The 24,004-nt window shown below is 37.2% G+C and overlaps 1 protein-coding gene and 1 pseudogene across 2 annotated transcripts in view; one reads left to right on the top strand and one right to left on the bottom strand.

Annotated features, from left to right (window-relative positions):
- Positions 1-24,004, top strand: part of LOC306846144 (tyrosine-protein kinase JAK1-like) — an 830,156-nt gene that overhangs the window by 693,675 nt on the left and 112,477 nt on the right. The gene's annotated exons all lie outside the window — the stretch shown is intronic.
- On the bottom strand, positions 1,222-22,075 carry LOC306846515 (SH3-containing GRB2-like protein 3-interacting protein 1; annotated as a pseudogene). The gene is made up of 22 exons: positions 22,018-22,075; positions 21,495-21,558; positions 20,421-20,445; positions 20,261-20,317; positions 20,086-20,176; positions 19,790-19,977; positions 14,463-14,474; positions 12,477-12,501; positions 12,311-12,386; positions 12,109-12,173; positions 11,819-11,899; positions 11,049-11,123; positions 9,256-9,924; positions 7,354-7,475; positions 6,640-6,842; positions 6,439-6,550; positions 6,173-6,328; positions 4,246-4,378; positions 3,927-4,129; positions 3,776-3,840; positions 1,987-2,151; positions 1,222-1,244 (listed from the first exon to the last, which is right to left on the bottom strand). The product of its transcript is annotated as an SH3-containing GRB2-like protein 3-interacting protein 1 (transcript).

The raw sequence follows: 24,004 nt of genomic DNA, 5'->3' as shown, positions 1-24,004 counted from the left end.
CAAAGTCTACATAGCTCAGCAAACAAAAACATTGAGAATAAAGATGAACATTTCCTTACTTTCAACACAAAACAGTACAAGGACGTGATAAATGTTCTTCTGTAATAGTCAGTTAAAATGCTTTTTCTTTCCCGTTTTCAGTGTTCATAACCCATTACAAACCACACAATAGGCATAAAATAAATTCCATGAATTTTAAACAAATTAATAAATTAAAATAAAGTGCCGTCATGAACTGTAAATGCTAACAATAACTTGACAGGAAAGACATAGAAACTATATCCATTTTTATACATGTATAACAATTTCTATTTTACATTTTTACACATAATCTTTCAATATTGCTACAGTACAATGATTTGGGAAAATAAAATCCACATTGTGGAAAACCAAAAGGAAAATTGTTTATATTTGACCAATTCCTTACGTTTGTTTAGATTTAAGGAATTCTGCATCCCTGACACAAATGGAGTTTCATTTCCCTAAAATGTCTACATAAAGAAATAAAAAAACAAGTAGGCATCACTTTTTGCATGAATTATGAATGTCAGTTACATCCATGTTTAAGCACTTCATTTAACAAAGGGCTACGGGCAACTAGACAGAAGTGATGCACTCTAACATGCATTCATCAAATCAACATTAACACTGACGCTAGAGGCATTTGAGATGATATTGAGGAGAATATTCTGTGGAAGCATGTCTGTATTTTTCTCTAATTGTAGCATGGTAAGACTTTACAATAAGGGTTAATTCCCTAACATTGGTTTTACTGAAACTGAATCTCAAAATCTGTAGCATTGTTTGGGAGAGACCTCGTGTTAGTTAAACTGTATGGTTTATAATCTGTCAAAATAGCTAAAAGAAAACCAAACACTGCTGACAGGTGTGTTCCCTGTGTGAACCCTGGTATCATTAGATTGTATTGGGCAGAGAGAGAATGTGCGATAGTGACAAAGGAAACTCTGCTTTCTGCAAGAACCCAGCGAAAAAAAGTCCACGTATTGCATTTGTCCTGAAGTTTTATCATATACACACAAAATATTTACTAATATTCACATACACACACCCACAGAACGCACTGATGATATTCTACACCAGACATTATACGTGAGATTTTGAGTGCTGTATTTCAATAAAAACATTTTCGAAAGTCTTTGTAGTACCAAAAGAGCATCCTAACATCCCACTCACGGTCCATCCTACATCGCTGTGGCCGGGTCAGTTGTCTGCCAGATATTTACCTGTAGAATACAAAAAAAGCTCATCTTTGTATCAGATACAGCGTAAAAATGAACTTCAGGGTTCCTACAGATATTATAATAATTCCAGGACTTTTCAATTTTCAAATATTATTTTGGGGGTTTTCAAGGATTACAGTTGGGCCAGTGGTTCATATGTCTACTTGCCCTGCAACAAAATAAATAAATTATTAATAATAATAATAATAATAATAAAAAGTTATTGTTTCCATTGTGTCTGACCCAGGTAACTTTGTATTCTAAGAAAAAAAGCCACCAAAATTTAGATATTTTAGAAATTGCAATTGAGAAATTTTATACCACAGCAAAAACTATTAGCCTAACAAATTTAAAGTTCAATCTTCAAGACAAATAATACAATAAGAACAAATGAGCTAATTACAAGCAATAGCACAAATAAATACAAAGATGAACAAATGAAATAAACAGTGCGTTAAATTGTCTAAAAGTCGTTTTCAGCTACAGAAATTGAATAATCAAATGTAAAATGTAGAAATTAAATATAGATTAATTCTTGTTAAAGCTACAAAAGTTATTCAGTCAAGAGCAGTGAGCGATTTCTTTTTCTTTGTTGTTAGGACACAGACGGCATCAAGTATATTATGCTGCGGTCACTTTAAGACCTAATGCACAGATCCAATATATCCACAGTATATTAATTTTCAAAAACTCAAATTCAAGTAGTTTAAGCACCTTGTAGGTAGATATTTCTTAAAAGACATACCTGCAGAAAACCTTTTCTTAACCAGGGAGAGTCTGTAGCCTGAACCTAGGAGTTGAAAATCACAGCCAGACAGAGTGCTGCCCTCACTGGTGAACTGCACTGCCAGCTGAGAAGGTCTGCTGGGACCCTCGGCTAACTGGAAGCGAGCCAGAAGAGCGCCCACCCCTGACACACAATGACAGGACAACAGATTTATATCCTACCAGAATATTTATTCACACAGTACATTTCATCGCCTTGTGATTAGAAGGCTCTTTCTGACATTTTTATCAAAACTGAGTTATTCACATATTCTTATTCTGTGACAACTTATTTACATTACGTGATGCTTCTTTTGTAAGCTGTGTACATTTTGGGCCATTTTTTAGAAAACAAAAAGAGTTCTATCTACAGAAGTCGATGGAACGCAAAAACTTTGAAGTTCAATATCTCAAAATTGCTCAAAATGCAGATGTCGAATTCTAAGGGCGGCGACATATTTATGGGGTTAATAATGACTGGACAAGTTCTGCACAAGTTCTGTTTTTCTTAACTTAATCTGTAGAAATGCTGCCACCGGTATGCTCTGGTCTTTTGAAAAACATCAGTTAACATGTTTGTCATCACTGTTAAATATATAAACCTTTGCCTAAATAATGAAGTTTCTGCAACTGTACATTGTGCATGAATATTTAAAGAGGCAAGTACCTAGGCTGTTTATGATTGGTTCTAGAAGCACTGCTTGACACTGTATGGAGTGCTTCAGAGATGACATATTTTTGTATGCCAGCTTGTAAGTTCACCCCTATCACCCCTGGTTTCCTCAACAAAAACGGCTATATTATTCATATTAATATAATAAATAATATTAATAATATTTAAGTACAAAATTTGAATTTAGTTTCCCAGTCATTTTGACAGCCCTAGAATAAAGTCGTTATTTTTGTGTTCTTTGTGCACAAAAAGTATTCTCATAGCTTCATAAAATTAAGGTTGAACCTCTGATGTCACATGGACTATTTGAACAACGTCCTTATTACCTTTCTGGGCCTTGAACGTGGTAGTTCCCTTGCTGTCTATGCAGGGTCAGGTTTAATTTGATCAAAAATATCTTAATTTGTGTTCCGAAGATGAACGAAGGTCTTACGGGTTTGGAACGACATGAGGGTGAGTAATTAATGACAGAATTTTACATTTTGGGGTGAACTATTGTGTAAGTATAATGCATAAATCCCTTTTGAGACTTAGTTTTAAATTTCAGGAGGATTTGTGTATTAATACGTTACATAACTCAAAAGTAGAGAAATACGAAAGAGCATTTCCATGCATTTATTTCAGTTTGTTTTGAGCAAACTGCAGTTGGAGTGAAAGCAGATGACAAGCCTCTGCAGTGAACAGAGACGTTTCATCTGCTCACCTTGCAGAAAGAAAAGCAACTTGCCAGCACTTGTGCCACCCGAACAGCCTTTCATTAATGACCTCAGCATCATCGAGCTGCGGTTCAGGACTTTCAACCACGGTACTTCTACATGATTTCTATAAACAATTCTAAAACTCCATTCAAAGCTGCCACGGAACCATGCATGATAAAGAGTGTAATGCAGAAACAGCTAGTTGGGCTAAGTCAATCCATTACTTAGAGTAATTCAATTTACTACCATTAGGGCATGCTGCCAAGTGAACCACATTGTACAGTTGCCAACATCAGCTAAGTATTTGCAGGAATACTTAGCTGATGTTGGCAAATGTACAATGTGGTTCACTGTTAGAGGGCTTCCCTTCCTTCAGTTAATATCTAAAGGGCATTTACCTCCATTTTCAGACCTCTGTGAGAGCTCTGGGATCTTCCACGTTATTTTCTGCATCTCTGGGTTCCTTAAAATGCAACAAATGGGCAAACATCACTATACAACACCACACTGCTGTTGATTTCCAATGTGATTTTCTTGACAGATCCTCACCAGGTGGCAGGTGGGAGCATAGCCTGCAGTCTGTTCACGCCGCCGTCCACAGCTGCCATGAAGTGGATGTTGGTGAGCGGTGTGGGTATGGGCATGGCCTCTGTATTGTATTTATAGTCTATCCTGAGGTCTGTGCTGCTGGCATCGCCACGCCAGCTCACTGCAAGGTTCAGCGGGGTGGACTGGATGCCTTGAGTGGACACCTGTGAGCCCAAATCTCAAATATCACACACTACTACACAAACATCCGTGAGGATGACCAGGTTCGGATTTCACTGATATAGATACTAACGGATCATGCTCAAATATAAAATCTCACCTGGTACTTCAGCATGTCTACGTTGTAATACGTGGCCTGTGGCCTCTGCTCAGCCACTTTCTTCAGGTGACTCAACAAGTTTGACATATTGACCCAGAACTCCTTCGAATCACCTGTAGGTGGCGTGGTGTCACTGCAGGGTGAAAATATTCGCAGAATAAATCTCACACAATATTTATACCTTCTGCATGCGATATTATATTCACGAAACTAAAACTTCATAAAAAAGTATTTAAAAAGACAAATACATTTGTAAAATGATCACTTTTGTTATACGGTTAGTTAGCTGGTTATAGACAGATAATCTAAAAATGACCAATATATGGCCAATGTTTATTGGAAGGGACTAGGGCTGTCAAAAAAAAATTTGAATTTCGAATATTTGTCGAATTCAAAATAAAAATCCACATTCGAATGCAAAAACATTGCATTCAAATTTTAGGTGTGCGGCACACAGCCTTATCAGTGGCACACAAGATGCGTTTTTTTTAAATGAATAAAAGTACTCTTTGTGATTGGTTTTTGGTGCTTTATATTAAACTATAAAGTTTTGTTTCTAATTGTTTAAGCAACTTAATTATATATGGTTTAAAAACATTAATGTAAACATTATGCACTTTTTTCAAAGATAGTCATGTTATTTTATTGCTTTGAAGAAACATGCATTAGTAATATTTTGCTCGATGGGCCCTCTTGTGGCCCCAGGAGAGAAGCCAAATTTGCCTTTCAAATTCGAATTTAGTTTTTCAGCCATTCTGACAGCCCTAGAATGGACAATATATTGGTCCTTTTATTACATTTATTTACAAAAAACAATTCAGAATTATTGGTCAAAAACAGCAGTTTAGTGGACAGTGGAACCAGTCAATGAACTGATTTGAAAACATTTAATCAATTGACCTAAGACATTCAAATGTGTTCTTTCATTTGCACTAAAATATCCTGAGCATTAAGTTATTGCTGCTTATACAGCAATTATTTCAGTATTCTTTAAATACTATTACAGTATTTACAGCATTGATATTTTCAATTAGCATTTATTTTTATATTTTCAGTTTATTTTAAGTTTTAGTAATATTGTTATGTGCTGTTGTCATTTTTTTAAACATTTAGCTTGAATTTATTTAAATTTCAGCTTTAGTTTGTTATTTTAGTACTTAAAATTATTTCATTTACTTGACAAGTCTGCGTTTTTTTGAGTTTAGTCAAATATTTATATTTTATTTTTCAGTTTTATTTCAAATAACACAAACTTATTTTTTTTTTTATATAATTTATAATAATAATTATTTATTATATTTTTTAATAGTTTTAGTTAACAGTTACAACACTGTTCTACAGTAGCTCTGCTTTTGAATAAATTACATAAACTGTTCCTAATGTTATTGTTTACAGTTCCAACTCCAGTATAATGGTTCCATATTGGTTATTAGCTAATATTGCAATTTTTAAATGTATCTGTACTGTTCATTGTTTTATATATTCATCAGCTGATATTGGATATTTAATTGTTCAAATTAAATTTTCCTATTTGTACATTTAGATTCCCTTTACCGTCATCTAACTGTCACTTTAATCATTTACACTAACATTAATAATTTAATCACACTAGTAAATAAAATCTTTAGCAGGTCTCAATATATATTTTCCTACAATACATTATATGTTGTAATGCTTAAATTAGCTTGTAGCATTTAGTTTTTTGTGTTTTAGACAAAATAATATAGAATTTGTAATACTGACCATGATTAATATCAGCCATAAACTTAATATCGGGACAACCCTATTTCCAACTTCAATCCCCTCGGTTTTACTCCCAAACAAAGGGATGATTTACAAACTATTTCTGAAATGGCTTGACTGAATCTTTAAAAAGCCCGGCTCAAAAGATCAATTCCTTCACTAGTGTGACATCACTATGTATTACCAGCACAGAAGCTGTGGGTTGGGAAGGACCTGCTCCAGCCGACTGTACTGGCTGATGGTGAAGGTCAGCACTGGTGGACTGGGATGAGAGGAGAAGTGTCTGGTGATCCCTGCTGGGAAAGACAGCACCATCTCACCAGCGATCTTCACCAAACACCTACCACACACACAGTAAGACATGAGAGACGATTAAGCACAGTTTCATTCAATTCAACCAAATGTGAACTGAATTCAAAAGGTGACTTCAAAATGTGCTCTGTGGCCTACTTAGTGGGATCTGCTCCTTTAAAGTAGGCGCTGATGGTCTCTGTGAAGGCGGCTGCCACTGGTAGAGTGTCCTGGGGTCCCATTGTGAGAGGACTCGGACCTCTGGAACACACTGAAATACAGACGCAGATCTAATATCATACAAAACACATAACTTACTGAACTTAAGAAGGCATTATGCCTTAGTATCATCATCCTCACTTATCATAATCAGCAATAACTGACTTGGGACAGCTCTGTTGTGGCCCACCTGACACAGAGAGGTTGAGCTCTCGGCCTAGTGTAGGTGTGGAGGCTGCGCTCAGAGAGGTGACGGAGGAGATGGAGGAGGTGCTCTCAGCTCTGGCCAGAGGAGCGAAGGGTGGAGGACTCCACGAGTGGATGGGGGGGCTGAAGGGTCGGGCCTGAGGAGAAACAAAACAGCCTGAACCAGACATATACTCTTAAAAATAAAGTTTTTTTTATTGGCATCAATGGATCCACAAAGAACCTTTGCCACCCATGGAACCTTTTTATTCCACAAAAGGTTCATTACAGTGAAAAAAGGTTCATTAGATTATTAAAATGTTCGTCACACTAAGAAAAATGGTTCTTTTAAGAACTATTCACTGAAAGGTTCTTTGGGGAACCAAAACTGGTTCTTCTATCTATGGCATCACTGTGAAAACCCCTTTTTGGAAGCTTGATTTTTAAGCGTGTACTCAGGAGCCCAATTTGGACATTGGGTATAGATTGCACACATACAGTAGACAATCAAAGATCATTTGAGTTGCTTGATTATCTCAAGTGTAACATTTGGATCTTCAGCAATAATCTAAACAAACAAACAAACAAACAAACACCAGCAAAAGCACTTGTGATATCAATGCTTAAATGTTTCACGGCAATGGAGAAAGTGGACTGATGCAGTCATACCAGATCTGCTAGGTTTGGTTTTCCAGGTGGTAGTTTAGGTCGTGATGATGGTCTTGGTGGTAGAGGTGGGATCGGACTGCCAGCAGACAGGGGAGTGCCAGCACGTGCGGGAGAGGACGGCCCTGAGAACATACGCAAAATCAGATTACTGTGACACTATAAACAATGCTAAACCTGCAATTATTACCTTAAAGAGCTATTGAACTCATAAAAACAAGTTTTGTTGTTATAAGTTGGTTCAGTGATACTAAATAATACTTTTAACCAGTTAATTTAGATGCTACTAGTTTTAGGTTATAAAGCACATATTCTGCATGACCATATTCTACATCTCTAATCCTATCCAATACCTAAACTTAACAACTACCTTACTAATAATTAATAAGCCAAAAATTAGTAGTTTGAGGCAAAAGCTGTAGTTAATGGTTAACAGCATGCTGCACAACTTCTTGTTCAGGCCCTTGTCATTTCTAGACTGGACTACTGCATTGCTCTTCTGGCTGGACTTCCATCAAACACAATCAAACCTCTACAAATGATTCAGAATGCAGCGGCACGACTGATCTTCAACGAGCCCATGTTACACCTCTCTTTATCTCCTTGCACTGGCTACCAGTCACAGCTCGCATCAAGTTCGAGACACTGATGCTTGCGTACAGAACTACCACAGGCTCAGCATCCGCCTACTTCCACTCACTACTACGAATCTACATCCCCTCCAGAAGTCTGAGGGCCGCTAGTGAGCGATGCCTCGTGGTACCATCACAGAGAGGCTCAAAATCACCCACTGATCTTCCCACCCCTATCCGGGGTGCGGGACCCCTGTCAATCTTCAAGCAATTCCCCAATTGTAAGTCGCTTTGGATAAAAGCGTCTGCAAAATGACTAAATGTAAATGTAAAATGTAAATGTTAATAGTGAGAGTTGGACCTTAAAGGTAAAGTGTGACCATTTTTTTTTCAGATAAATCCTTGAGTGTGTTTATTATTATTGTAATTAATGCAAATGCTAAGATAATATTTTTAAAAATAACAATCAAATAATTCAATCAAGGTACACGTTGACTTCTCCAATTAATACATTTGTATAAAAATGATTATAAATATTAATACAGCTACTAAGATAATAAAAATGATTCAATCAAGGTTCATGTTGACTTGCTGATTTCTGAAATGTACAGTTTTACAAATAATAATAATAGAATTTTATTTCTTGTGGATTATTAATAATACTGAATGAGTTTACAATATTAATAATACTATTCCTTGTAACAGTATTTCAGATGTTCATTACAAACTCTTCATTAGTTTTCACAGAGAAGGCAAAACGAATGAAAGATGAAGTTAATAATCTAATTGATTTCACAAAATGTGATATTGCCATTTTGGGTGGCATTAAGGCAGTAGAACAACCGCTGTAAAAACTACAACTTTGGTTAATATTCACAGTCACAAAAGCAGAGTGTTTTGCAGCTTCAAATTTGAGTGTGCTAGCCATTAAGACAGCATTCATAGTTTTATTTAAACTTACACAAAACATTTGTATGTCTGTTGCTAATCATCTAACTGTAACAATATACTGTAACAGCGCATTGTTTTACACTGTACAAGTATAGCAACACAATGCAGGGTTAACACTACAAAAGTGGAGCTAATTTTGCTCCGGAGCAAGGTTTCATAACAAAGGTTTCTGGTCTCCACTGACTATTAAGTTTTTCCATACTATGGAAGTCTTTAGGGACCAACTACTGTTTGGTTATGTACATTCTGCAAAATATCTTCTTTTATGTTCAACAAAAGAAATGAATTCATACAGCCTTGGAACAACTCGAGGGTGAGTAAATGATGACAGAATTTTCTTTTTTAGATAAACTATCCCTTTAAGTAACAATTGCTAACTCACCACTGCCGGGCCCCGGGGAGCCCACCACACTCCTGTAAGTAGGAGGTGGCAGTGGAGGTGGGGTTCCTCTGAAGCTTCCTGCTGCGAGGTCTTTGGGTGATGTGCCAAACACAGAAATCTCGTCTCTCATGCCCACCAGGTCAGGGGTTCTCCTGCTGTCATCTCTCCAGGCAAGAGGGGAAGGTATGGCTCCATGTAGGGGGTGGTCTGCTGGCAGGAAGGGCAGTCCAGGGCTGGCGGGGGACTCTTGGGTGGGCTCGGACTCTGGGAGCTGAAAGCAGCAGGGGAGGTCTGGAGGACTCAGGGGAGAGTCTGAGGGCGGCGGTGGTGGAGGTGAATCTGGAGGTGGGATGGAGTGGAGTGGGGGAGGGGGGGAGGCGGGAGGCGGCAGGTGGAGGGGCGAGGTCGGGGGCGAGTCTGCGGGGGAAGAGGACAGAGGTGGAGAAGGGGCGGGTTCGTCTGGGGGCGGGGGGCGGGCGGGAGAGCCTTCGCTGAAGCTCACCCAGCTGCACTGCACCACATCTGATCCAGACCTAGGCGTCTCAGCAGGCCCAAAAACACTGTCCAAGTCAGGCATAGACGCCCCTCCGGATGGGTCAGATAATGGGGCATCCTGACAGACCGAAGCTGATCCATCTCCTCTGACACTAGGAACCACACTATAATAACCTGTTCAGACAAAATGAAAACGAGCTGTCAAATACTCCTCCAACATTCACCACCACAAACTAGCGGTGCACAATATTTATTGTCTTGATGTTTCAATAATGTAGAAGCTGACATTATTGAGTATGTCACTCACAAAAACATGTTTGTACAGCCTATGTAGTCTAGTAGAATGCAGTTAGAATGACCCCAAAATGCATTATATGGGGGCAAAGCGTGCCTTTCCCCCCCTAAATATTAGTACAATTGCAAATATGATATAGATTTTATACAGTTCAACAAGAAGTTAATATTGTCTGTATTTGCTCTATTTCACCAACGAAAATAGTTTTGAACAAAGCTGCACTGCGAATGAAATTTCATTGAGTCATTCATTCTGAATGACTCAATGACTCACTCAGTTACTTGTCGCCACCTACTGGCAGCTTAAATTACATATTTTAAAGTATCATTTAATTTTTTATTTCAATATTTAAACTATTATTTTAAAATATTATTCTCATAGCATTATTTTGATCAATTTAATGCATCCTTGCTTAAAAAATTTAATTAAAGTGTAAATACAAATTCTATGCAACTTCTGGAGAGCAAAATGTGATTTTATTCGTTTTAGAATTAGATTTAATTTGATTGGTAACAGCCTAGCTGAACTTATTGATTACATTTCAGAATTTTACCTAAAAGATGAGGTATGCATTAGGGATGCAACGATACCATTTTTTCAGAACCGATCCGATCCCGAAAAAGTTAGTGGATAATTCAGCAGCAAAAGATACTCAGGGGTGCACAATAATTTTATACAATAAATTTTATAACAGTGGGGAACATATAAAAGGAAATAAGTATAGGACTAAATCTGGTAAAATGTTACACATTGCTCTTTCTATAAAGATACAAATGTCCCTGGAAATCACTTTAAGGTGGCAAATATCTCTCCACTGCATAGAATATAAAGAATGTAATGAAAATATATATATATCATTTTTGTTGATATCGCACACCCCTAACACAAACATAGAGCTGAGAACAAATATCCTGTAGTAAGACACTTCTGTCAGGAATTCTGTTGTTTCAGGAGATTGAAACTACATGTTTTTGGATGCTAAATTGAACGTGTTAGTACATACCGGAGGACTCTACAGAGCTAGAACTGCGTCCAGGTGGGGTGACAGGAATGTTCTTTGGAGGAAGTGGAGGCGGAGCTGAAAGGACAGATATCAGGGCATGTTCATTAAGAAGTACTTTCTTACTGAATACTGCACATTATAAATAGCTTACATTATGATGATTAAAATATCATAACACATGCTTACATCTAACATCTAAATTACAAACTGAAATAAAGCTAAAATTAACTAAAATAAATTAACTATTACTATTAGTAACAATTAAATAAATTAACTTTAAAAACTAAAATAAAAATGAATTAAAACTATTTGGAAGTATTTTTATAAAACACAAACTAATAAAAATGACAAAAGCACAACAAAATGTCCAAAAACGTAAACTTAATTTAAAATGAAATTTGAAAATAAAAGCTAACTCAAAATATATAAAAATAATAATAAAATAACACTGCTTTAAAGGAGACATGTGCTTAGCACCCTTGTTTATGCATATAAACTTACATTGCTAATCAATGAATAAAATCAGTAATAATAATAAATTAAAGTGGATTCTTTTCGTGTGACCCGTTCAAAGTGTCTTGGTGCTAATACATGTGGTGGTTAATCTTGTAGATCCAGTCACAATCTGCAGTGAGCAGTGAAATGTGATGCTTTGTAGCATTCAGGCCTTTCATTAGGAACTATTTCACCATTGTGTGTCTTCACTGGGGCAGTTTTGAAGCTTTAAACTGGCATTATCAAAAACATTTTGGACATTTGACATGCATTACCTCCAGTGGGCAGAGATCTGCTCAGAACACAGGTGGAGAGAGAAGTGGACTGACACCACAGCTCCGGCTCAACCGGGAACACTGTCATCAACATTCATGAATGAAATACCCATCAACTTAACTAACTTACAAATCACAGCAATGCATGACACAGAAGAACAATTCCTTAAATGATATTTCAGTTGCAAATTGTTTCTAAAACTTCTCATGAAGTTTAATCTCGCAAACCACATTTACTTTGACAACTCATTAACTCATCAATGTTAGGTTATTGAGGAATACTGCTGTACCTTCTGAGTTGTGTGCTTCAAAATTGGTCTCAAACGGTGTACCGAAGAACGCTGTTGTGTTTTCTCTTATGAGACAGAAGGGAAAAAAAGGTCAAAAACATTCCAAGGGTATTCTTAGTAATGTTATTCAATTTAAAATTAATAATTTAATAGTGAGCAGAAGCACAAACAGTTCTTTAAGGGTTTGTGACGGTGTACTAACCTGGGCGGGGCTGAACCAGGCCCTGGAGTTGTCGTGGGTGTTGGAGTAGATCGTCGTGGTCTGGCAATCTCCTCATCTGGAATATGCAAAGTGAAATTGACTACTATACAAAACTGGAGTGATATGACAATACACAGGAAGTCAATATTTCCAAATAAACACTCACTTGACAGGTTTCGCTTCATCTGGCACTGTAACAAAGGTCATAAAAGAAGATAATGCCAATAACTACCACAAATACTATAAAACATTTATATTAACTGACACGAGGGGATAGAAACCCCATTGCTTTGATATTCACACATGCATTACAATAAAACATATACCAAAACGCCTACATGCCTGTGAAGGTTTCATAGATTACCGCTCAAATGTTCGGATTTTCTTTGTTTTTGAAAAGAGTGCCTTATGTTCATCAAAGCTGCATTTATTTGATCAAAAATACAGTAAAAATGGTAATATTGTGAAACATCATTACAAAGTAACTTTTTTCTATTTTAATGTATTTTCAAATGTGATCAAAGCTAAATTTTCAGCATCTTTACTTCAGTCTTCAGAGTCACGCAGAAATCATTCCAATATGCTGATTTGCTGCTAAAAAACATTTCTGATTAACAATGTTGAAAACCATTTTGCTGCTTTATATTTTTGTAACCTTTGAAATTGTGATACATTTGTCTTTACTGTCACTTTTGATCAAATCAATGCATCCTTGCTTAAAAAAGAAGGAAAGAAATGCTGTTCTTTTTAACTTTTTATTAATCAGAGAATCCTAAAAAAAATAAATAAATCACAGGTCCCCAAAAAATATGATGCAGCACAACGGTTTCCAACATTGATTATAAATCAGCAATATTAGAAAGATTTCTAAAGGATCATGTGACACTGAAGACTGGAGTAATGATGCTAAAAATTCTTTGCATCACAGGAATAAATTATATTTTAAAGTATATTAAAATAGAAAACTGTTCATTTAAATTGCAATAATATTTCACAAAATAACAGATTTTTCTGTATTTTTGATCAAATAGAAACAGCCTTGATGAGCAGAAGAAACTTCTTTAAAAAAAATCTTACTGATCCCAAACTTTTGAGCGGCAGTGTATATATTTCAGAAAAAATGTGTTTATATATTAAATATATTTATATATAATATAAATTATATGAATATAAATATATACATGTAAATATTTTCAAAAAGCATACTGTATGTGTGTTTATTTATATATACATAATAAATATCCGCAGTACACACACATATATTATGTAAACAAAAATGTTTATTTTTGGGTGCGATTAATCGTTTGACGGCACTAAAAAAATCTGACCAAAAAATACTGTAATGACCAAAATTGTTTAAAATTTATTAATTTATTAATAAATTTATTAAAACACAAAAGAGTCAAAAACAGTACAACTAATATCATGAAACTAAAAAAATCTAAGAGATAACAGGCAGAGGGTATTATTTGGCACCTGGTCATTGTTTTCCATTAGTTCCATTTATTACAGTTGATGGGTGACAAACATCTTCAGCTAATGGAAAACAGTCCAGGTGCCAACGCTGGAATATTCACATCCAACATGCTGAAGCTGCAGATGATATCAAGAATCTAATGATTCACTCCTATTGATGAAGTGAAGTGAAGTGACATTCAGCCAAGTATGGTGACCCATACTCGGAATTCGTGCTCTGCATTTAACCCATCCAACGTGCACACACACACAGCAGTGAACACACACACCGTGAACATACACCCGGAGCAGTGGGCAGCCATTTATGCTGCGGCGCCCGGGGAGCAGTTGGGGGTTCAGTGCCTTGCTCAAGGGCACCTCAGTCGTGGTATTGAGGGTGGAGAGAGCGCTGGACATTCACTCCCCCCACCTACAATCCCTGCCGGCCCGAGACTCGAACCCGCAACCTTTGGATTACAAGTCCGACTCTCTAACCATTAGGCCACGACTTCCCCTCCATGAGGGTATCCCCTTGATCCATGAGGGTATCAAGCTGTCAGTACAGCAGTAATACAGCATGAAGCATCACCGAAAGGTTCAGCGTAACTCAGGCTCTACTGCGCATGCGACAGCAGCATCAGACCTCTGTATCATACGCAACACAGTTTTGTATTACATTAACAAGATCCATACTTACTGGACTTCGCCTCTGAGATCAGCAAAAAAGGAGAAAAAACAGACCTGGTCAGAGAGCGAGTCACAGATCAGTACTATTAACAAAAAATAAATAAAGTCTGTGATGAATCTTTTCCCACCTAATGCTTCAAACCAAACCAACAACACATTGTTGCTTGTGTTTACACTTTTGTTAATGTTAAGATTGACAAACCTGTCTACTAATTGTATGTGATATATTAAAAAGTTGAATACAGCTTTAGAAGCACAGTTCTCCATTATACATGAAGCACACAGTAAATGCATCATAAATGTGTTTCTGTAAGTCAAAGGGTTCAACAATAGCATGCTCATGGGTTTGTATAACTTAAATGCAATGTAGTGTAAACTGCTTTGGATTAAAGTGTCTGCAAAATTCATAAACGTAAATGTACATCAAGCCATTACTGTTTTTAAAAAGTAAATAATTTCTGTTTAAAAAATTATTTAGGATTTATGATCTCTGTCAGTATTTATTCAAACATACAGTGAGGGAAAAAATTATTTGATCCCCTGCTGATTTTGTACGTTTGCCCACTGACAAAGAAATGATCAGTCTATAATTTTAATGGTAGGTTTATTTTAACAGTGAGAGACAGAATAACAACAAAAAATCCAGAAAAACATTTCAAAATTAAGTATTTGACCCCTTCGCAAAACATGACTTTGTACTCGATGGCAAAACCCTTGTTGGCAATCACAGAGGTCAGACGTTTCTTGTAGTTGGCCACCAGGTTTGCAGACATCTCTGGAGGGATTTTGTCCCACTACTCTTTGCAGATCCTCTCCAAGTCATTAAGGTTTCGAGGCTGACGTTTGGCAACTCGAACCTTCAGCTCCCTCCACAGATTTTCTATGGGATTAAGGTCTGGAGACTGGCTAGGCCACTCTAGGACCTTAATATGCTTCTTCTTGAGCCACTCCTTTGTTGCCTTAGCTGTGTGTTTTGGGTCATTGTCATGCTGGAATACCCATCCACGACCCATTTTCAATGTCCTGGCCCTGACGGTACATGGCCCCGTCCATCGTCTCTTTGATGCGGTGCAGTTGTCCTGCCCCCTTAGCAGAAAAACACCCCCAGAGCATAATGTTTCCACCTCCATGTTTGATGGTGGGGATTGTATTCTTGGGGTCTAAAGCCCTATTCAGACGGTAATTGCTTCTCAGGGGGACGCAAGTGATTTTCACCATTTCCAGGGGGTAGTCGGTGATTTAATTGCCATCCGAATCCAGGATGTTGGTGTTTTTCTCACACCACCCTCGTAAAAATCCCCGGCCGAATTACCTACTGTTTTCGACAAACACCAAGGTCATGTGGTTATTTAATTGCCGTCTGTATCCACATCTCTGAGTTTACGAGAAAAAAAAATTGATTCACAAATCAGTGTTTGAACCCTTGAGCACTCCAGCACACCGTAAGGCAACATTGTACTTCTGCATACATATTTATTTCTCAAAATGCTGGAAAGTATTTAAAAGAACTGCTCCACCACAGCGACTGGGAGCAGAAAGAGAAGAAAAGCACGTAAACATTCGAAATGGGTCTTTAGCAGAAGCAGGTATGCAATACAATTTTAAAATGTGTATTATAAACAGATATACATCACGTATAATTATATAAAACTATAGCGCGTTTATTTTCCCATTTTTAAACAGGAGATTTAAATAATCAAATAATAAATAGGATTATATGTTATAAAATATGCTTGGAATAATAAGAATACATAAGTATTTTTAAATACATTTTACACAATAAGAATAAATTTGTAATTAAAATTCATTTTATTTACAGCAGACAATCATGTTCCCGGGTTCGTACGATCACAGAACTCGCTCCTCCACTGTGAATAAATCGCCATCCGAATCCATGAGTTTTATCACTGAGGTGACATGTAAATTTATTTTTACAGATGTACATGTGCTTTCTTGAGCAGTGTGTTACCAATTATTTTCTTGGTGACTATGGTCCCAGCTGCCTTGAGATCATTGACAAGATCCTCCTGTGTAGTTCTGGGCTGATTCCTCACCGTTCTCATGATCATTGAATCTCCACGAGGTGAGATCTTTCATGGAGCCTCAGTCCGAGGGAGATTGACAGTTATTTTGTGTTTCTTCCATCGGCGAATAATCACAACAACTGTTGTCACCTTCTCACCAAGCTGCTTGGCGATGGTCTTGTAGCCCATTCCAGCCTTGAGTAGGTCTACAATCTTGTCCCTGACATCCTTGGACAGCTCTTTGGTCATGGTGGAGAGTTTGGAATCTGATTGACTGATTGCTTCTGTGGACAGGTGTATTTTATACAGGTAACAAACTGAGATTAGGAGCAGTCCCTTTATGAGAGTGCTCCTAATCTCAGCTCCTTACCTGTATAAAAGACACCTGGGAGCCAGAAATCTTACTGATTGATAGGGGATCAAATACTTATTTCACTCATTAAAATTCAAATCAATTTATAACTTTTTGAAATGCGTTTTTCTGGATTTTTTTGTTGTTGTTATTCTGTCTCTCACTGTTCAAATAAACCAACCATTAAAATTATAGACTGATCATTTCTTTGTCAGTGGGCAAATGTACAAAATCAGCAGAGGATCAAATTATTTTTCCCTCATTGTAGCTGTACGAATGCTGGATCAATATTAAAATTCGGTTTTGTTAAGAAAACACTATTTTCATGTTATGGCCAATAACCAATACCAATATCAGTACTGCAGTGCTCAGACCCCCTTCACTTTTTTCAGTTTTGTTATGTTGCAGCCTGATACTACAATTGTTTAAATTTATTTTTTTTCTCATTAATCTACACTCCTGAGAAAGTGAAAACAGAATTTTAGAAATGTCTGAAATTTTTTTTATGTTTTTAGAAAAAAACTGAAATATCACATTTACATAAGTATTCAGACCCTTTACTCCGTACTTAGTTGAAGCACCTTTAGCAGCAATTACAGCCTTAAGTCTTTTTGGGTATGACGCAACAAGCTTTGAACACCTGGATTGGGTGAGTTTCTGCCATTCTTCTTTGCACATCCTCTCAAGCTCGGGCAGGTTGGATGGGGACCGTCGGTGGACAGTCATTTTCAGGTCTCTTCAGAGATGTTCGATAGGGTTCATGTCAGGACTCTGGTTGGGCCACTCAAAGAGTTGTCCCTAAGCCACTCCTGTGTTGCCTTGGCTGCGTTTAGGGTCATTGTCCTGTTGGAAGGTGAATCTTCTGTCCAGTCTGAGGTTCTGAATGCTCTGGACTAGGTTTTCATTAAGGCTACCTCAATATTTTGGTGCAGTGAGCATTTCTTCTACTCTGACGAGTCCCTCAGTCCCTGCCGCTGAAAAACAGCCCCACAGCATGAGGCTGCTACCAGCACACTTTACTTTTGGGATGGTACTCTGCAGGTTATGAGCAGAGCTGGTTTCCTTCAGACATGATGCTTGGAATTGAGGTTCATCAGACCAGAGAATCTTGTTTCTCAGAGTCTGAGGGTCCTTTAGGTGCTGTTTTGCAAATTCAAAGCGTGTTTTCATGTGTCTTCACTGAGACGAGAGGATCGAGTTTGGCCACACTGCCATAAAGCCCAGATCTTTGGAGTGTTGCAGTGATGTTTGTCCTTCTGTAGGTTTCTCCCATCTGCATATACGATCATGGAGCTCAACTAGAGTGACCATCAGGTTCTTGGTCACCAGTCTAGACAAGGCTCTTCATCAGCTGCTCAGTTTGGCCAGGAGGCCAGCTCTTGGAAGAATTCTGGTTGTTTCAAACTTCTTCCATTTGAGAATTATGGAAGTCACTGTGCTCTTGGGAACCTTCAGTGCAGCAGACATTTTTTGTAGCCTTCCCCAGATGTGTGCCTCGATACAATCCTGTCTCTGAGCTCTGCAGGCAGTTCCTTTGACCTCATGGCTTGGTTTTCACTCTGATATGCATTGACAGCTGTGAGGCCTTTTATAGAGAGGTGTGTGCCTTTCCAAATCATGTCAAATCAATTTAATTTGACTCCAATCAAGGTGTAGAAACATCTCAACAATCATCAAGAGAAATGGGAGGCACGTGAGCTAAATTTCAAGTGTTGTTGCAAAGGGTCTGAATACTTACATAAATGGGATATTTAAGTTTTTTCTTTTTAATAAATTTACAGACATTTCTAAATTCCTATTTTCACTTTGTCATTATGAGGTAATGAGTATAGATTAATGAGAAAAAAAATAATTTAAACAATTGTAGTATCAGGCTGCAACATAAAATTGAAAAAAAGGGGGTCTGAATACTTTCTGAATGCACTGTATTTTGTCTAAATAGCTTCCCATTTGAATTTTTATTATTTATTTTTTTATTTTAAATAGTACAAGTGCATAAGGCATCACAGCATAAAAATGTATTAAATAATAACACTCTAATAATATAATTATAATATATAATAATAATATAACAACATACTATCATTCAAAACTTTAGGGTCAGTAAGATTTTGATCAAAAGTGTAAGTAAAAGCCTTTATAGGGTTATAAAAACATGAAATGTGTATATTAAGCAACACAACTGTTCCACATTCGTGTTTCATGAACATCAAATGAGCATATTAGAATGATTTCTGAAGGATCATGTGACTGGAGTAATGATGCTGAAAATTCAACTTTGCATCACAGGAATAAATTTCAATGTTAAACATTTTAAAATATATAAAAATATGTATATTATATATTGTATATTAATATAATAAAATAAATAATAAACAAATTACAATCAATATTAATTTTGTACTCTATTTTTGATCACATGAATGCATCCTTAGTGAGGATAGAAGACTTTTTAAAAACATTTAAAAAAATCTTACTGACTCCAAACTTTTGAGTGTATATATGTGTGTGTGTGTGTGTGTGTGTGTGTGTAAAAATGCATATTTATTTTGAGCATTAGGTTACATTTAACAGTGTTATTAAATTATTGTTTTTGACTTTAAGTGACCATTAGATGATAAGCAAATATATTCTAAATGTACAAGCAGTGGATATGAATATGCACAATTATATATATATATATCCATACATTGATACACCATCTTGTACTAGGCATCTGACTGATTCGCTTGCTGTTACGCTCCTAAAGGCTAAGATACGTAAACTAAACTGAGGTAAAACCACGGATGTGACAGAGGTTATGCAATTCTAATTTGCATCTTTAAAGATCTAAGGAAGTGTAAAAACGCTTGCTTACCGGACTCTTTCTCTGTGTGAGGAAACAAACAGAAGAACAGAGGAAATCATCTCAGTATTGTAATGTGAATATTACTATGGGACATCAACTCTGTAAAGCATAACTGCGAGACTAACCAGAGGAGAAGGAGAGATCGCCAGCGTCCCTACTGAGGCCTTCAGCTCATCCATAGCAGACACTGTGCAGTTTCCACTGTTTGCTGTCAACGGCTTGATCTTGATCTTAAATTTCTTCCCATGCTCCTCCTCTCCCTCTGACTCACTGGAGGAGAAGAGCGTCTTGACTTTTGGAGCTGGTGAGTCTTGTTAAAGAAGATTCATTTTAGAAGAAGGACTCCCATCTGCATAGTTTTTAGTCTTTTTTTAACTAATTAAAGGTTAGAAAAGATGAGAAACAGTACAGATCAATAAGCAAACATAGACTGGAAGGATATTTCCTCCTTGTTCTCCGGGTTTAACGCTGAAACCCTCATCATCCACATCAGGAGAGTTCTGTTATCAAACAGACAAGGCATTACATTCACAGGAACTATAAAAGACAGTAAGAATAATCAGCATTCGGAGAGATTTACTTACATATCGATCCCAGTCGATCTCACCGTAGAAACCGTTAGGTGCACCATTGGCTTTTTTCTGGGAATAAAACATGCGAGACGAGACATTGTAAGAAAAAACAATGATATATTATTTCACAAGGTATATTAGTCTTCACTGTCATGAATTATGCTGTACTCACAGATTTGTCTTTGTCTGGGGATCCACTGAAAAATATGAAATCAAATGTTCAGATTTGAGATATATGACTGAATGAGAAGTATAAACAATAAGTGTACACAATATACTTCAAATTTAACAAATTAATGGGCATAAAGATAATATAATGTGATTATGTGAACCTACACAAAGTTTATTATTCATGCTATCAGCTTCAGATGCCAACCCACACTCTATTTACTGACCATTTCATACACTTTGTGCCCAAAAATATTACAAACTGGCTGAAAATGATAATCTTCAGGATAACTGGCTAGCTGATATGCAACATCCGAAGTCAGGTATACAGTTTTAATATACAAAGAGTCAGCAAGGTAACAAGGCTGCTACAAACAATCCCTGGATTTTCTCAATTTTGTGAGATATGTATCAAATCTTTGGAAAATCTTTTTATGAGAAACTTAAAGGCCAATAAACTAGATATGCACAAGCAAAATTGTATATTATGCTTCCATCCAGAGGTTTTTTATTTATTGTGATAAAAGCTGGACATATGAAATATGGAAGGCAAAACAAATTCTTGTCAAATTGGTTTTTTTTATATTATATTTAATATGTTATCATAGAAATTGTGACTAAAAATGTTTCTCATCCAGTAAATCCTGTAAAACTAGAAAAGTCATGGGGCCTTTTGATATTGTCGTGGACAATAGGGGCCCTGGAGTCAAAGAAAGTTAAGAACCACTGCGGTAAACAACATGAAAACACACAATGTTGGTCGCTCTATTGAACATACAGTCGGTCTTTTCCTGTCTAAGTGGGGTGGTTCTTGGTCAAAATAACCTGCAAAGTGGGCCAGACTTTATGCCAATAGTAAAAGACTGGCTCCTCTACTACTGCACATTTGACAAAATTACACTGAGCCAAGTCTTAGCAATGCATCATTATAGAAAGCACAATTCACTCAAGTCAGAATAAACTAGGCTGTGCCAAGGCAGCCATTTCTACACATGCACCAGTGAGCAAATCAGAATATTCTTTAGAGATCTGTGTAGAGCTGATGTCCTCGGTCACATCACGGACTGCTCTTACTCACGTGGAGTCACTGTCCTTTTCTTTCTTCCGTATCCCGAAGGCCTTTCGGGTACGCTTTTTCAGTCCTGTTAAAAGTCACGGTTATCATCAGGAACAAAATAATACATAGTCCCTACTGCAACATGTGACAAGAAAATATATATACAGTATAAAGTCTGGGGTCAGTAGGATTTTTTGAAAGTCTCTAAATATTGTAAAATATTTTACATTTAAACATAACTGTTTTCTATTGTAATCTATCTAAAAATGTAATTTATCCCTGTGATCCAAAGCTGAATTTTCAGCATCATTATTCCAGTCTTTCGTTTCACATGATGCATGATCACATGAGGTCGTTTACTGATGGAAGGGTGTCCGCAGCAACAAATATGCAAGATCTAATGCTTATTTTCCAATATTTTCTCTATCTTCTGGTTTACTTGTATGCAGAAACAAAAGCCCCTACGGATGACTGGCATCATGATTGATATTAACAGCTAAGGCACAAGAATTTATAGCCTGGAGATCTTGGCATGATGGCATACGGGACGGCTTGAGGGGCTCTGTGCCAGTGTAAAAGCCTCTAGTTGAAGGTTCACCCATCATGCCTCTGGTCTAAAAGATCTCTAGGGAAAAGCTGACATTTCCTCCTCCGCTTGGCTAAATGCAAAACAATAAAGTCGAGTTACTCCAAAATAAATATGAGGAGATGAAACTGCGTGCAGCTTGCTCACTCCCTTAAACACTTGAATCCTAAAATGCCACTTAATAAAAACAGTTTTGCAAGATTGGATTCAAGGAATAGTTCACCCACTAATATGATGTCATTACACACCCTTATGTCATTCAAAACCTGTGCTACTTTCTTCTTCCGTGGAACAAAAAAAGAGAGATTTTGAGGAATGTACTGCCTGGTCTTTCCAATAACTGATTGCACTGACGATCAGTGTGAACTGGACAAAAGGACACAAACACATCATAATGGTGGTCCATACAACACATACACTACATTCTATGTGCTTTTGATCGGTTCATTTGATAGCTTGGTCACTGTCATTCACTTGAGATCGGGATCCATCCAATTTGTGGACAAACAGGAATTTCTATTCTAACAATACTTGCATATTTCAAGAAAAAAAAGGAAAAAGATTCAGACTGGTATTGAGAACGATATCAACTAATTCATTAGAAAGATCTTACTTCTTGGGGTCACTTTTGCTCATCAAGTCTACATTTATTTGAATACAGTAAATACAGTTCAAACAGTAAGATTATGAAATATTATTAAATTTTTTTCTGTTTGATGAATGTGTCAATGTAATCATTCCTGTGATGAAAAGCTGATTTTCAGCATCATTACTCCAGTCTTCAGAGTCACATGATTTTCCAGAAATCATACTTGTATGCAGATTTGATGCTCAAGAAACATTTATTATTATTATTATCAATGTGGAAAATTATTAATATTTTTTGTGGAACCTAGATACACATTTTTTCAGCATTCTGTGATGAACAGAACAGCATTTATTTGAAATATAATTTTTTTTATTTGAAAATTATTATAATTATTTTATATTACTGACCCCAAAGTTTTGAACGGTGACCAGACTATTCTTCAAAATTTCCTCAATTTCTCCAGGAAAAAAAAAAAAAAACAGGTTTGGAACTACACAAGGATGAATAAATGATGACAAAATGTACATTTTTGGGTGATCTATCCCTTTAAATTAGAGGAAATAATTCAAGGCATGAAGTGACCTATAAGATCATGAGGGTGGGACTGTGGACCACAGAGCAAAGGCATACGAGCATCCTGATGGCAGATTTATTTTGTGCACTGGACCACATGTGTAAATCTGGCCCACAGAAAACCCTGGTTTTAATGTGCCATCGTGATGTTTGTGTGTGTCACGGTGCAAACACACATGCCCACTGGAACTACAACATGAGACACATAATCCTTCACCTCCTTCAAGGAGACAGACACCAAAACAATCATGTGCTGCATTCAGATGTAACGTTACAGGGAATACTAGCGCGCGAATACATAACATCAACAGACAAGCGATGCATTTAAGGGCCCAGAGTGGAATTTTTTACCTTGCATCATGGTTGCAGCACTTCATTCCTCGGTTTCACGCGAGCAAACAAACTGACATGAGATACAGCAGTGATCCGGTAACCGGTCGTTAAAGGAAAGGCTCATACTGCCCACCCCCTCGCGTCCTCGTCTCTCGGGTTTCCCGGTAACCGGTGGGTTAGGCCCCAGGCACCGCCGCATGAGCAGCATCCACGCACACCATCATCACAGAGCAAGGGGATGCTGAGGACAGCCGCTGATGAACGGAGAGTGTGGGAGGGTCGCGTAATTACGAACCGTACTATGGCGGAGGCGTCGCTCGTGATTATTAATAAGGTCATGTCGACGTAGGTTGGTAACCTTCCTGGACCGTCCAGTCAGGTAACGAATCGATATTCATGAGCCAAGCCTTTCAACGCATTGGATTCGTTGGTTCGCAGATTCACCAGCGT

The sequence above is a fragment of the Barbus barbus genome (assembly GCF_936440315.1).
Source record: "Barbus barbus genome assembly, chromosome: 26".
Classification (NCBI taxonomy): Eukaryota; Metazoa; Chordata; class Actinopteri; order Cypriniformes; family Cyprinidae; genus Barbus; species Barbus barbus.
This window is presented reverse-complemented; position numbering and strand designations above follow the sequence as displayed.